At 38.5% G+C, this 12,776-nt stretch overlaps 1 protein-coding gene and 2 non-coding genes across 3 annotated transcripts in view; 1 reads left to right on the plus strand and 2 right to left on the minus strand.

Moving 5' to 3' along the window:
• The window catches only part of LOC123674462 (zinc finger protein 1), a 524,422-nt gene that overhangs the window by 90,754 nt on the left and 420,892 nt on the right, over positions 1-12,776 (plus strand). The window lies entirely within an intron of this gene.
• Trnas-uga lies at positions 3,141-3,222 on the minus strand. Its single transcript has one exon. It is a non-coding gene; the product is annotated as a tRNA-Ser (tRNA).
• Trnas-uga lies at positions 7,347-7,428 on the minus strand. The gene has a single exon. It is a non-coding gene; the product is annotated as a tRNA-Ser (tRNA).

Consider the following 12,776-nt stretch of genomic DNA (forward strand, 5'->3'; position numbering starts at 1 on the left):
AAGGGTTTTCAATTACGAAGCTATGACCCAAAGTTATGTTTTGATCAAATGGGAACACTAGATTTCTGTGCTATTTTTCGAGAGCTTAATTTTTCCTGATTTCAGAATTATATAACATCGTATGGTTTGTATTCGAATAAATAATAGAAAATGGTCGAAAACCTTTTTTCATCAAAGAGTCCCTATGGTTCATTCTGGAGACCTATGAAAATAATCTTCTGAGCTTTCGATGGAAAGAGGATTGGAATCAACATGTGATACATTTTTGGAATCAGCTCAGCTAGAGTAATCGGAAAATTGAGGCAAAATGGGGGTGTTTCATTAAAAAAAAATGACGGTGACGTACATTACTCAAAAATAATTCACCCTGTATATCAGATTATAATTTTAAACTACGGTATATAAAAAAAAAATCAATGTGTTTCAGGATTATTTCTTAAAATGGTCTGTTTATCTGAAAATGAATTTGTTCCATATTTTACGGACACAGTCTTTGTACTCAACCTGTTAAACATGCTCATAAAAAGGTCTTACGCTAATAACAACATAATATAATTCAAAAGTGTATATTTCCTGGCATGAGCAGTCAAGTTTTGCAGCGAGTAAACTCGAAAAATCTGCCGACAAGTGCTGTTGGATAGTTTTTCCAAATAGAAACCATTTGTTATTCAAACTTGAGCGTTTAGAGTTGTAAACAGCTTCCAAGTATGTACCCATACTCTTATTCAGTCTGAATTTGCATTCAAAAAGGGTCATTTTATGTTTAAATAACTGGTCAAGTGTTGTTCGTACTTGTGCTCGTACAGTCATAGAAGAAGCCTTTGATTCTGGTACCCACACAGTACGATTCCTCTTCTAAATGGCAATGGTTCCCGTCTCGTTGCTAGATCAGATAAAGGTATGTACTAATCGCCAAACTGCAAGCATTTTCGTGATCTACATAGTCGAATCACTCAATAATATGGTACAATAGCCGCATGAAGGAACTTTCAATTTTTATCAATTTTCTAAGGGTTAGAAAGGTACCAAAAAATTTTTTAGGAGAGATCGAAATTCTGCTAATCAGGGATCGTCAATTCTGAAACCGCTCACTGATTTTCAGGAAAGTTTTCAGGAAATTTGAACTGAAATTTGGGAAAAAATTGTATTTCCATCCAAAAATTCAATGGCGTAGCTTACGTCCAGGAGAAGTTGCAGCCTCGGGAATTTAATCCATTTTTTAGAAATTTCAGATTTTTACTTATAATTTCTGAAATAATGTATGTACCTTATCCCCATCAGCATTAGTGAAATGGTCTTCGGTTTGGGATTAGGATCTGTCTTCTTAAGTCGTCTCTTTTTGAAGTCTGTCAGTCGAAGTCTTAATTTCATTTCGTAATGTTGATTTGCTATAAAGTACAAATGTATCCATTCATCCTCCATATCCACAAAAAACTCCATCACTCAACACCCGGTACACTGCTACACCTGCAAAACCACCCTATATTCCACGAATCAGCGAGAACCAACACACCCCTCCACTCTCCCCTCCAACTTTCAGGCATTAATATAAAGCCCATCACTCCAGCAATTACTTTTTACGATGGACGCGATCATCACCTTCCCCACGAGTTCTTCGCCCGCGCGGAGGTGAAAAGAAGCTCGGCGGATGGCTGTAGGTAACAGATGACAACGTAAACCGCCGATATTTATGATCTTATACGGTAGGGGGCGATCTCCCATACGCCGAAAACCCGCAAAACACATACCGTTCCACGTCCCGACTACACACCTGCAAAAATACGCTAGTTTTCGCCGTTATATAGGTAGATAATGTATCATAACTCATCTGGAAATTGCTTTCGCTTCCATTTCAGCCGGCAATAAACCTACTCGAGCACATTTGTGTGTGTTTTTGCCGCCTATCGTAAACCACGATACGGACCCTTCAGCATTCGGATCAGCGTCTTTGTTCCTGATCGATGACGCACTAATATGTGGAGGGGGGGGGAGAATTGTTTTTATGGAGTGACTATGGGAGGTGACATTTAGGGTAGGAAGGTGTTTTAGGTATTGTGGGATTCATCAGGCGGTCTTGCTTATACTTCGTTTCTAACTGCGAAACTACATCTAAAGAAAGCTACGCTTTCCTGAAACAGTCTCCGTCGACCGCCACGTTTCAACGACTTTATCTAACCAATCGCAGCTCTAGCAATCTTGTAGCTGGGCGGAGCTACGAGGTTACAATAATTGCAATTGGTTAGGTAGGGTCGTCGGAACGCCACGGTCGACGGAGACTGCCCCAAGAAAGCTTCGCTTTAGAGGTACTTGCGCTTTAAGCTACGCGGTACTGAAGCCTCCCACTATGACGCTGATTTGGTTCGGGTCTATCTTAAAAACTACTTGTATTGCTCCCGAGTATTGTGATGAAAAAACTTTTGTTGTTTCTCAAATCCGTTTCCAAAGATTCTCTTAGTAGTGGTTACCTATTCGAAGTCTGCTGCTAACTGACTCAACCTTTCAGGATTCAAGTAGGACGTGAACATTTTCCCTTTTTAGCTCTTTCTAAAGGTTTGACCAATGATGTTGATGTTTCGGAACATCTTGAAAAACTTTGGTGTAGTGACTATCTCTCAGTCGGTTCGTGTATCACCATACCCTTGTAACAACCCCAATTTTGAGCAATTTTTATCCGATTTCAATGAGTTTTGGCTTTTTCTGATAAAGGACGTGTGTTGAGCATTAGATCAAATTATTATTGGGGCCAATTGGCTAGAGCACAGTCTTTCAGAAGTCCCACCGTTTTTGATCTTCTGTTCTAATACTCTGATCAATCAGTTCTAAGAAGATCTTCTATAGTGAAAGGTAAATCTGATAACATTCTTAAGAGCCTTAGCTATCACATCCTGAGGATTAAAAACTTCCTAGAGTTCCTAGGCTACCTGTTCTGTGCATTTGAGCAGTACATGCTCCTCTGTTTCTTTCGTGTTGAGCATGCGCAAAAGGTGAAATATTGGTAATCCATATCTCGCGTTCTATTAACGGATGTTGATGGAATTTGATAAAGATATTTGGATCGGTTAGTTATTGAATCCATGAAAATGTTGCATGTCGGTATTTTGTCAGTATTTTTCTGTCTTTGTTTGGTGAAAAAAAATATACGCTGCGGACAGGATTCGAACCTGTGCGGGTAGAACCCAATGGATTTCAAGTCCATCTCCTTAACCACTCGGACACCGCAGCTCGGTGCTTATTGAGTGTTGCACAGCGATTGTTATAATTTTTTCTGCCTCAGATTAAAATGAAGGAAATGATTTATTGGATATGAAAAATATCATATACGAAAAAGGTGTTTTTCAAATAACGCTGACAGTTATGTGTTCCGACAATACGTTGATTACTTAGGAAAAATTACCTCTCGTTTGAAACACTCTACCTAATGAAAAGTTTGCAGAAACAGGTTACTGTCAAAATAATTTCCAAGAACTTTCTAGAGAATTTGTTCCATCGTTCTAGGAAAAAGGCTTTGTGTTCCATTTTGAGATGACAATAATTCGTGTTCTCCGAAAAATACCTCTCTCAAAATGATTATTAGGCCATCTGTCGGTCTGTGTGTACGCAATTTGTATAACAGCCATAAGTCCCAAGTGAATTTCAGTTTTTTTGAATATTAGATACACGCTTCTAGTTGAGCATGCGCAAAAGTGAAATTCCTTGTTTTCGATGAAATTTTGTGGGTTGAATTTTGTCATGAGTGACTTTAAGGGCAAAATTGTATTATTTCACCATAATTAATCTACCATGAGAAAGAAATAAATCTGAAACTTGAGTGATGAGGATTGTGAATATCTGTGTTCGATATTCGGGCGGTATAATAAGTGGTGCCGTCCTGCTGAAAAAACTTTTCTTCCAGATCGCAATCCACATCAAACTCTGACACGTTTTGGATGAATTTCTTTATAATTACGCATTAGGCTGAAATATTACAATTTTGCCTATTGCTGAATTGAAGTTAGCTTTCATTATCAGAAAAAAAAATTTCCAATAATCGTGAGTAAAGTTTTGGAATTTTAAATACGTTTGAATATCGAATATCCAATCTTAATGAGATGGGTAAATTTCCTTTCTTCTGACACTGCTATTTGCAATATTTATATTTGAAATTGTGGAAAATATTTTTTTTTCAGAGAAAAATCCCAACTTCAAAGTTCTGCCGATCATCAATTTCACCCTCCCAAATGATGACATTATTGCTTCTCTCCTCTCTCAAGTGACTCAAGTCTTTCACTCCTCACCCCCCGTATCAGCTCCCTTTTGATATCGAATCATGGAGGAGAGCAAGGTAGGAAACTATTGTCAAACTGGAAAGTGCCTCGGCACAAAGGTCTTTCCGACCGCTCCAGTTACTGAAAAAGTATTCAACGTAAAAATGCATTTCATCCAACGACCGTCTTTTTATTGCCTATGGAATCGATTTCGGAAAAGAATAATGGGCTTAGGTAGGGAGCTTTCAGCGCTCACCTTATACAATGCCCATACCGCGAACAAGGTAAAGAAGAAATGGTGCCATCCATTAGTTTCAGAGTTGTTGAAAGCAAATGACGTAAGCCGAAAGAGAAAAGGGAGTTATATATAACCCGTTATGATGGCGAACAGTGACTGCTGGTCGGATCCTCGTTATCGCTGCTTTTGATACCGTTCTTTTTCTGGAATGCCACTGAATTATCGCATCGATAAACTCGGCTTGAGTAATGGCTTCGATATGGGTTTTGAGGAAGGTGGAGGAATGTCCTTGGTTGTTTGGGGGAATTAACTTCTAGCGGTTGAGATAATATTTATTGATCAAATTTATAAAGGATATATTGGATGATCAGTGGAATGTGGAACAGACTTGGGGACTCTGCTAATTTTACCTATTGATTTATTGCTTTCCAATCTACCGAGCTTGAGGCAAATCAAGATCACTTTCGAGATGAACTATTTTTTTTCGAATCAGAATTTCCTGCCTATCTGTTGAACTACCGCATATCCGCATATTCTTGTAACTGTGTATTTGGGGCTCAGTAACTTCCAAGAAATTAAAACTTATGAGAACCACTAGCCATATCACCTGCAAAATTTTGATGGCGTTTCACGAGTTCTTCTCTGAGTCTGCCTCTTCCCATTTGATTCAATGGAGTTCTGGCTGTGGGCTTCTTTGAGGTCACAGCATTTTTCCAATAAGTCTTTTCATTATAAATATATCTTTCGAAAGGAAATTTTCAAGATGCTTTTACTGGTTAGAGCTTAAAAATTTTTTTTCCATGACCAATTCGAAAATTTGCTGCTGTATGTCCTTGATTACATCACGAAATCCATCTTCAAGGTCTTGAATCGATTGTGGAGCATTGGCATAGACCTTATCTTTCATGTGGCCCCAACGAAAAAAAGCTGAAGGCGTTGAACTGATGATCTTAGTCAACCAATCAACCATTGTGATCACGACCAGGAAACTTTTCTTGCAAAATTGCTATTGTTTCGTTGCTTGTTACGTACATAGCATCAACCGTCGTATTATTGAGAAAAAACGCTGTCCACACCAATATCTTCCAATTTCGGCCATAAAAATCATTAAACATAGCTCGGTTGAGCAGTCCATTCACCATAACAGTTGCACCTGACTCATTTTCAAATAAGTAAGGTCTAATCATACCACCAACTCAAGAACCGTATCAATCAGTGGCACATTAAGGATGGAAAGGCTTTTCAACAAACTTTGCTGGATTTCCCGAGCCCCAAAGGCAACAATTCTGCTCACCAACGTAACCTCCAAGGTGAAGATGAGCCTCATCAATGAAGATGATTTTTGAATGACAATACGATGCATTTCAAGGATCCAATCAGCGAAGATACGACGTTGCTGGTGATCAACCGACTTGAGTTATTGTGTTAACTGAAATTCAAAAGATTCAAGACCTAAATCTTCATACAAAATATGGTGTTATGTCGTTTGTGAAATGCCTCATTCTTAAGATCAATAGGAATCGACAAACCTAGGTTTTCGTCAACATTACAGACTTCACGGTTTCGATTATCACCAAATTGTCCCAACATCCCAAATTTTTCAACCAGATTCAGTATTCCCGGCCGATAAGATTCTTCAAGGCGACCCAAAAGTGCTCTTTTAACCGTGAGTGCAAAATTTGCTGAAGCGTATATCGCCCATTTTTAGTAATGACATAGTTTTTACTTCTCAAATGTCAAAATGTGACAGCTTTGTCAGCTGTCCAGATAGAAGACTATTTATTCAAAATGAAATTTCTCAGTGGAAAACCCTTCATGGTTTTCTTAGTAACCAGATCCAGGGGTCTTGCTCAGGGGTAGGTGCATATGCGTTTTCAGCCTGCAATATCCTCAAAATGTCCTAGTTTTTGCCCCAATTTTTGGTTTGTCCACTTATAGAATTAAGCTTTCAGTGTTAACTTTTGATAGGCTTCAAGAAAGATCTTCGAAAGACTCAAGCCTGGGAATGATGCTCTCTGAAGACCAATATTACATACTGCAATATGAGGGACGTCTACATGTATGCTGCACTATTTTTTAATATTTTGCCTGAAGATTATAATGTTCTAGCAAAGCCAGATTTGTTGCTCAGTTTATACATCAATTTGCGATGATTATGTTATTCATAATAATAGCTATCATTATAATCTTGTGATATTACTAACCATTGATGAATTTTTCAAATTTGACACCTTCCGAAAAGGTTTCAAATTCTCTTGAATTTTTGAAATCGGAAAACTCACTTGTAACCAGCCTTCGAAGAACTTCCCAATCCCCCTGATCAATTATCCCAATAACCTCAGACGAAAATAAAACAACCAATGACGCCAAAGAAATGTATTTATTTCAATCAGCCAATATCAAAAATGATATCTTCTTATCTCGTTGCTCAAATATCCCACAATTGGGTCCGTGAACGCGCAATATTGCGCCCCATTGTTGCTCCTGTTATTATCCGTCCATTGTTGAACTGTCAGACACGGAAACTTTTCCTTTATTTTCCAGTTGTCATCGGGCGAATACGTAGCGGCGGGCCCGACCCTCACGCCAAATGAGAATTTTTCTTTGTTCGTTCAACCGCCGCGCCACGGCATGACGCGATACTAATAAAAGGTGCGGGCTGGACGCTGAATTGTTGGAGAGCCGGATGAACATCGACGCCACAGAAGGCGAATATTCCGGCGACAATTTCGTTTATATGGGATAAGGGTGGGGGGTGGTTTGGGTTGTACCGTGTGTCTGTGAGAACACGGTGGTTGGGTACGGTGTGGCTGTCTCTGTCGCTTGTCGGTAGTTTTCCGTCCTTGTTTGGTAGAAAAAATTTACGCTGCGGACAGGATTCGAACCTGTGCGGGTAGAACCCAATGGATTTCAAGTCCATCTCCTTAACCACTCGGACACCGCAGCTTGGTGCTTATTGGTGATCGCGCAGGGATTGTTGTACTTGGGTCTTGATTCAGAGTAGAATAAAGTGACTAATTTCCTTGATTTTCGTATAGATAATTTCATATACGAATACGAAGAAGGTGTTTTTCAAACAAAAGCTGAAATTACTATGTTCTAACAATCCTTAGTTACTTAGTAAAAGCATTTTTTGCTTGATGCACCATCTAATGAAAAATTTTGTAAAAATAGAGCTTTTCAACGAATTTCTTTTATAGCTACCGAATATAGACTTCGTGATCATTTTTGAGATGAAAAAAATATTCGAGAATTTCCTGTGTCGCAATGAATTTCGGACCAATCTTTGATTCATCTGTCAGTCTGTGTATTCGCAAATATAATAGCCCAAGTATTTCCAAATATGCGGTACCTACCTACATGGTGCACGTAACCTTTCATTTTCAGTAATGGCGTAATTTTACTTTTCAAAAATCTGAAGATGACAGCTTCGAACGTGACAGCTATGGATTTAAGGCTTGGATTGATTTTCAAGCTACTTGGCTTGAACTTGACTTGATATCAAGCCAAGATCAAGTGAAGTAGTAGTTTTTCAATCAAGTCAAGTCAAGTATTCATTTATCAAGTACTTGAATCATTTCAAGCTACTTGATTTTTAGCAGTTTTATTGTGTAGTGTCACATCAATGAAAAAATGATGTAACGAGAAGAAACCTTGCAAAAACCACTTTTATTTATTGAACTGATTGTATGAAAGAACCAAAAATATCAACTTTTTTGAATAGAAAAATAAATTAAATCACTATTAATAATAACAAAACAAAAAATAATAAAGAACTGAATTTCTTAATATGGAGAAACCTCCAGGTTTTGGTGGATTTTATAATTTTCCATCCAGGATCTAAGACACATGAGGCATCTTATAGATTTGTCGCCTAACCTATTGCGGGTTTTTGTAACTGTAAGAGCTAAGAGCAGCTCTGAAAAATTGTCCTTCAACAGGAGCTGAAGATGGGGGCGTTGATAATAATCATTGATCATTTGGGCCAAGTTTGGAAAGATATTTCTCATATTACCAAAATCTACCAATTGATTTCATAGAAATGTGAGTAAACTACTAATAAAGTAACACTGGCGAATGCTTCAGTCTCTCAGCGCTCGAGGAATCCCCTTATAATTTAATCTGAGCGCGCACGAGATTGCAGAAATATATGCCGTAAGACGCGTGCATATCAAGCTCAAGTAATATCAAGTAGCTTGATATCAAGTCAAGCAATGAATATCTAAAATCGAGTCAAGTCAAGCTCAAGTATGTTATTTTTCCCGAGCTTGATTTTCAAGTCAAGTAGTTCGTTAAAATATCAAGCTACTTGGCTTGATGAATCCCTAGAGACATCTGCCCAGATAGCGGACTATTCAAAATGAACCGTCTTATTGGAAAACCCTTTACAATAATTGTAGTATTTTAGAATTGGCTTATGTGAAATGACAGAAACCTCAACTATAGTTCTCGATTGCGAGTCAAATTTAGGTATAGTTGGGTATATGGTGATACACCAATGAAATCGCTTTCGAAATTTCAGCTTCTCCAGAAGAAAATAGCAGAAAAGTTAGTCCAAGTTTCCTCATAATGTCACACACATCGTGTATAGTTGGGCAATGGGTAGATTGAGAAAATAGCGTTCAACCAATGTGAAGAGTTGAAATTTGGTCAACCCCCAATCGTACATTGACTGTATGAATATTTTCATTGAAAAATAAGATATTCGAATTACACTTGTTGATTTAATTAATGTTATTTGCTAATTGCTATTTGTTATTTTGGTCTGCCATAGTTCACACTTATTTTGTTGATAAGTAGTTATTGTTGCTAATTGTTATTTATTATTCGTTATTTGTTATTTCAGGCTGCATAAATCTGTGCTCATTCTTTGTTCCGTAATAAGGTAAATAATTTGGAAATAAAACTCGACACACCCAATACATCTATTTTCGAACAAGAAAACCATCGTATTGATATTCCATCCATACCTTCCCCAGACTTATCTCCGAATTTGTAACTTCCCGAGCCGGTCGAATAGAATTAGAGCTCATTATACTCCCGTGGCTCGATAATCAATTTAGCGAAGAAAAGAGAAACAGCGGCAAAACAAGAGGGGCGCGATATGCCGAAGAAGCCGTCAGCGCAATATTAAAGAACAGCCCCCCCATCTCTTCCCCCCCCCCAAGAAAGAAGGAGGCTGATGATGGGCTTCACGTGTGCTCCTTCTGATATTATTTCACTCACGGACAAAGCAAGGTGTTCTGCCGCTAATATAACATCGTTTTCTATATGGCCGTTGTTCTGATGGCTTCGGAATTTATTTGACGCTCTTGAACGTGCTGTTTACCTTTACGCTTCCTTCTCTCCTCCTTTTCTCGGGGAGAGAGCTGATCGATTATGAAAGGATCATTCACCTTGGGTGATCTAGAATCTGGAGTTCACGCCCGAGGGCTTTTACAATGTATAACTTGATGGGGCAGAAAACAACGGCGATCGTAGGGTTTTTGGAGCGGATAGACGATAAAATACCGATGTTGGGTTTATGTTTTCTCCACGTACAGAATTTTTTTCGAAGGGGTCAGGTTGCAGAATTGAGAAAATTTGTCGGATTCACGCGTAATGTCATAAAGCTTATTTCTTTTACCGAAGAGATCGCTTTATTATTTTATCAGAATTTTAGAATTTTGTGTCGGGAACAGTCTCAATTGATAAAGTTTGGCTCATTGATGGCAATTCTGTCCTTAAATTCGATTCTGTTTTGGTCTTCCGTAAACATAATTAATCTCGAACGGAAATACCTGAAGACTCGTTATCTAGAATTCTGCAGTTAAATTTAATACAACCTTGAGAACCGAAGAAACTAATCCAAGATTATCTTTTTACTAAAAATTCCATTTTTGTTGTACCGCCCAATGAATACATAATAACTAACAAAGAAACTGCAACACCCAGAAGGAGCTGTTAAATTTTTTTTGGTAAAACATAGATAGTAGTCTCGGCATTGATGCAATAAGATGGTCTATTTCTTCTTGAGGGATACTATCCCAAGTACTTCATGACTCAGAGTCGCCAAAGTCCGTGGGGACTGGGGTAAATTTTCAAGCCTTCTTTCTACCCACTGTAAACTTGCTCTATGGGCGAAAGATCGGGGGATCTGGGCGGCCATGGCAAAATATTCAAATGGGTCGCTTCGAAAAAGTTTAAACTAACTCTGACAACATGAGGTCGCGCATTATCTTGCTGAAATATTGGATTTTCGAGCCGGTTAAAGTAAGGGAGAACATATGGCTCCACTATCTCTTGAAGATAACGCAGCGCTGTCATGTTGACCGAATAAAGACTAAAGGTGACCTACTTGCATGTGCAATAGCACCCCATACCATAACGCCTACTGTCCGGAGGACATGGAGCTCAATATCAAATTGAGGTTCACGTCTTTCTCCCCGACGACGTTTAACCCTTTTCCGGCCATCATGTGCATCAAAAAAAAATCGAGATTTATCAGAAAAGACGATTGCTGCCATTCCAATGTTGATGTTCCCTGCACTACTGTAATCGTTGACGGCGATGCTCAACCGTCAGAGGTAACACAAGATCGGGTCGATAATGCTGCAGTTCAAACGAACTTATTCGGCGGTAAACCATTCGGACATTTACAGGAAGGCCTTGTTTCCCTAACCACACATCAGCCAAAGATCGAGTGGTCGCAAATCGGTATCTAATGGCCATAAGTCTTAAACGTCGATTTTGAACTTCATTTGTGCCCCTTCGACATCATGTACCTACTCTTCTTCGATTTTGGGCATTATCAAACCACGCTTGGCAACATCTCATAGCAGTAGTTGGAGATCTGTTCGTACGGTTAGCGATTTCCTGAAATGACAACCCCGCCTCCCGTAGACCAATAATTCGACCTCTTTCGAATTCACTTAGCTGGGGATAAATTCCACGTACACGTGCTCTAGTCATTTTAACAACAACTAAACATTGACTCTGGATCTCCTCGAACTTAAAATTTAAAAAACTTGCAAAAAACGACTACAATATTTAAGTAACAGAATTGATTACATGAGGAAACCTTCACATTTTTTTTCCCGGAATTCAATCATTCACTCCTATATCTATACTATCTAAGCCTACCAAAAATAATTTAATTCTTACCTAGTTTAGAGTTGCGAAAACATGCTTCTACAAAGTCATCGTTCCGTCACCATACAACCACCTTTTCAGCATAAATAGATGCAAAATTATAGCCAGACTGAAAAAATTCAATTTATCGATTCTCCAGAGAAGAACGGAAAGGAACAGAGGTAGCAAGGGACCTTTTAAGACATTTACGTGCCATCCATTTGCAATAAAACCTGTAAAGGCGTTTATGCTAACTAGGTAGCAAATGCAATTAATTTTATATTCCAGTATCGAAGTCTTCATTTAAGGACTATCTGAGTTCGATCACGTATTGAATACCTAATCTAGTCATCATTATTTTCGGTTCCGTTTTAGGAAAATAGATTTCGTCAATTTTCTCGAGTAATTCGTAGAAGGTACCTTCTTTTTCGTCCCCTTAAGATAATATAGGAATAATTCGTATAGGGCTTTTCTATCATTTTAGTTCTTGAAACTCCATTTGAAAATCATTTTCTTCCAATTTCCAGAAGATTTGATGTAGTCCGTGATATTGCACAAGCAAGACGCAGAATAAATCATTTATTAATTTGATTTGCTTGAGTAATTTGATGTGGACATGCTAGAATGAACCAATGAAGTTCTGAGTATATACTCCGAAAAATATGATGATATTCAAGCAATCCCCTAGTTGAGTGAACTCGATGTTGACATCACTAGATTGATACGAAAAATGTCTAGTTATTGCCGAGCAACTGGAACTTTCTTCGATTCTATGCAAGAATCTATGGAGGATATAAGCGACGAGTTCCTTCTTCATCGTAGCCAACCCATACCTGCAAGATTTCAGAAGTATCTGGATCATAACAACAATATACTACACTTCCTCACTGGATTCCTGACAGGGCATTGCCGCCTCAGGAAGCACCTCATGAAAATGACGAGTGCATATTCTGCAGAAGGATGAAGAAATTCTTGATCACCTGGTGACGGAAAGCTTCGCCATCGCTAGCCAGCACAAATCTTTTGGGCAAGAGATTTGTAGAAGAGGAAGTAACCTCCAAAGCCATCCAAGAGTTCATAAGAAATCTGGAATTGGAGGGCAAGCTGTAGACTATGATGACTACTAACTGGGTAGTACAGCTCTGATGACTGAACAATAGACCATAAGATCCTTGAATCTAAAT

The sequence above is a fragment of the Harmonia axyridis genome, chromosome 3 (genome assembly GCF_914767665.1).
Source record: "Harmonia axyridis chromosome 3, icHarAxyr1.1, whole genome shotgun sequence".
Taxonomy (NCBI): domain Eukaryota; kingdom Metazoa; phylum Arthropoda; class Insecta; order Coleoptera; family Coccinellidae; genus Harmonia; species Harmonia axyridis.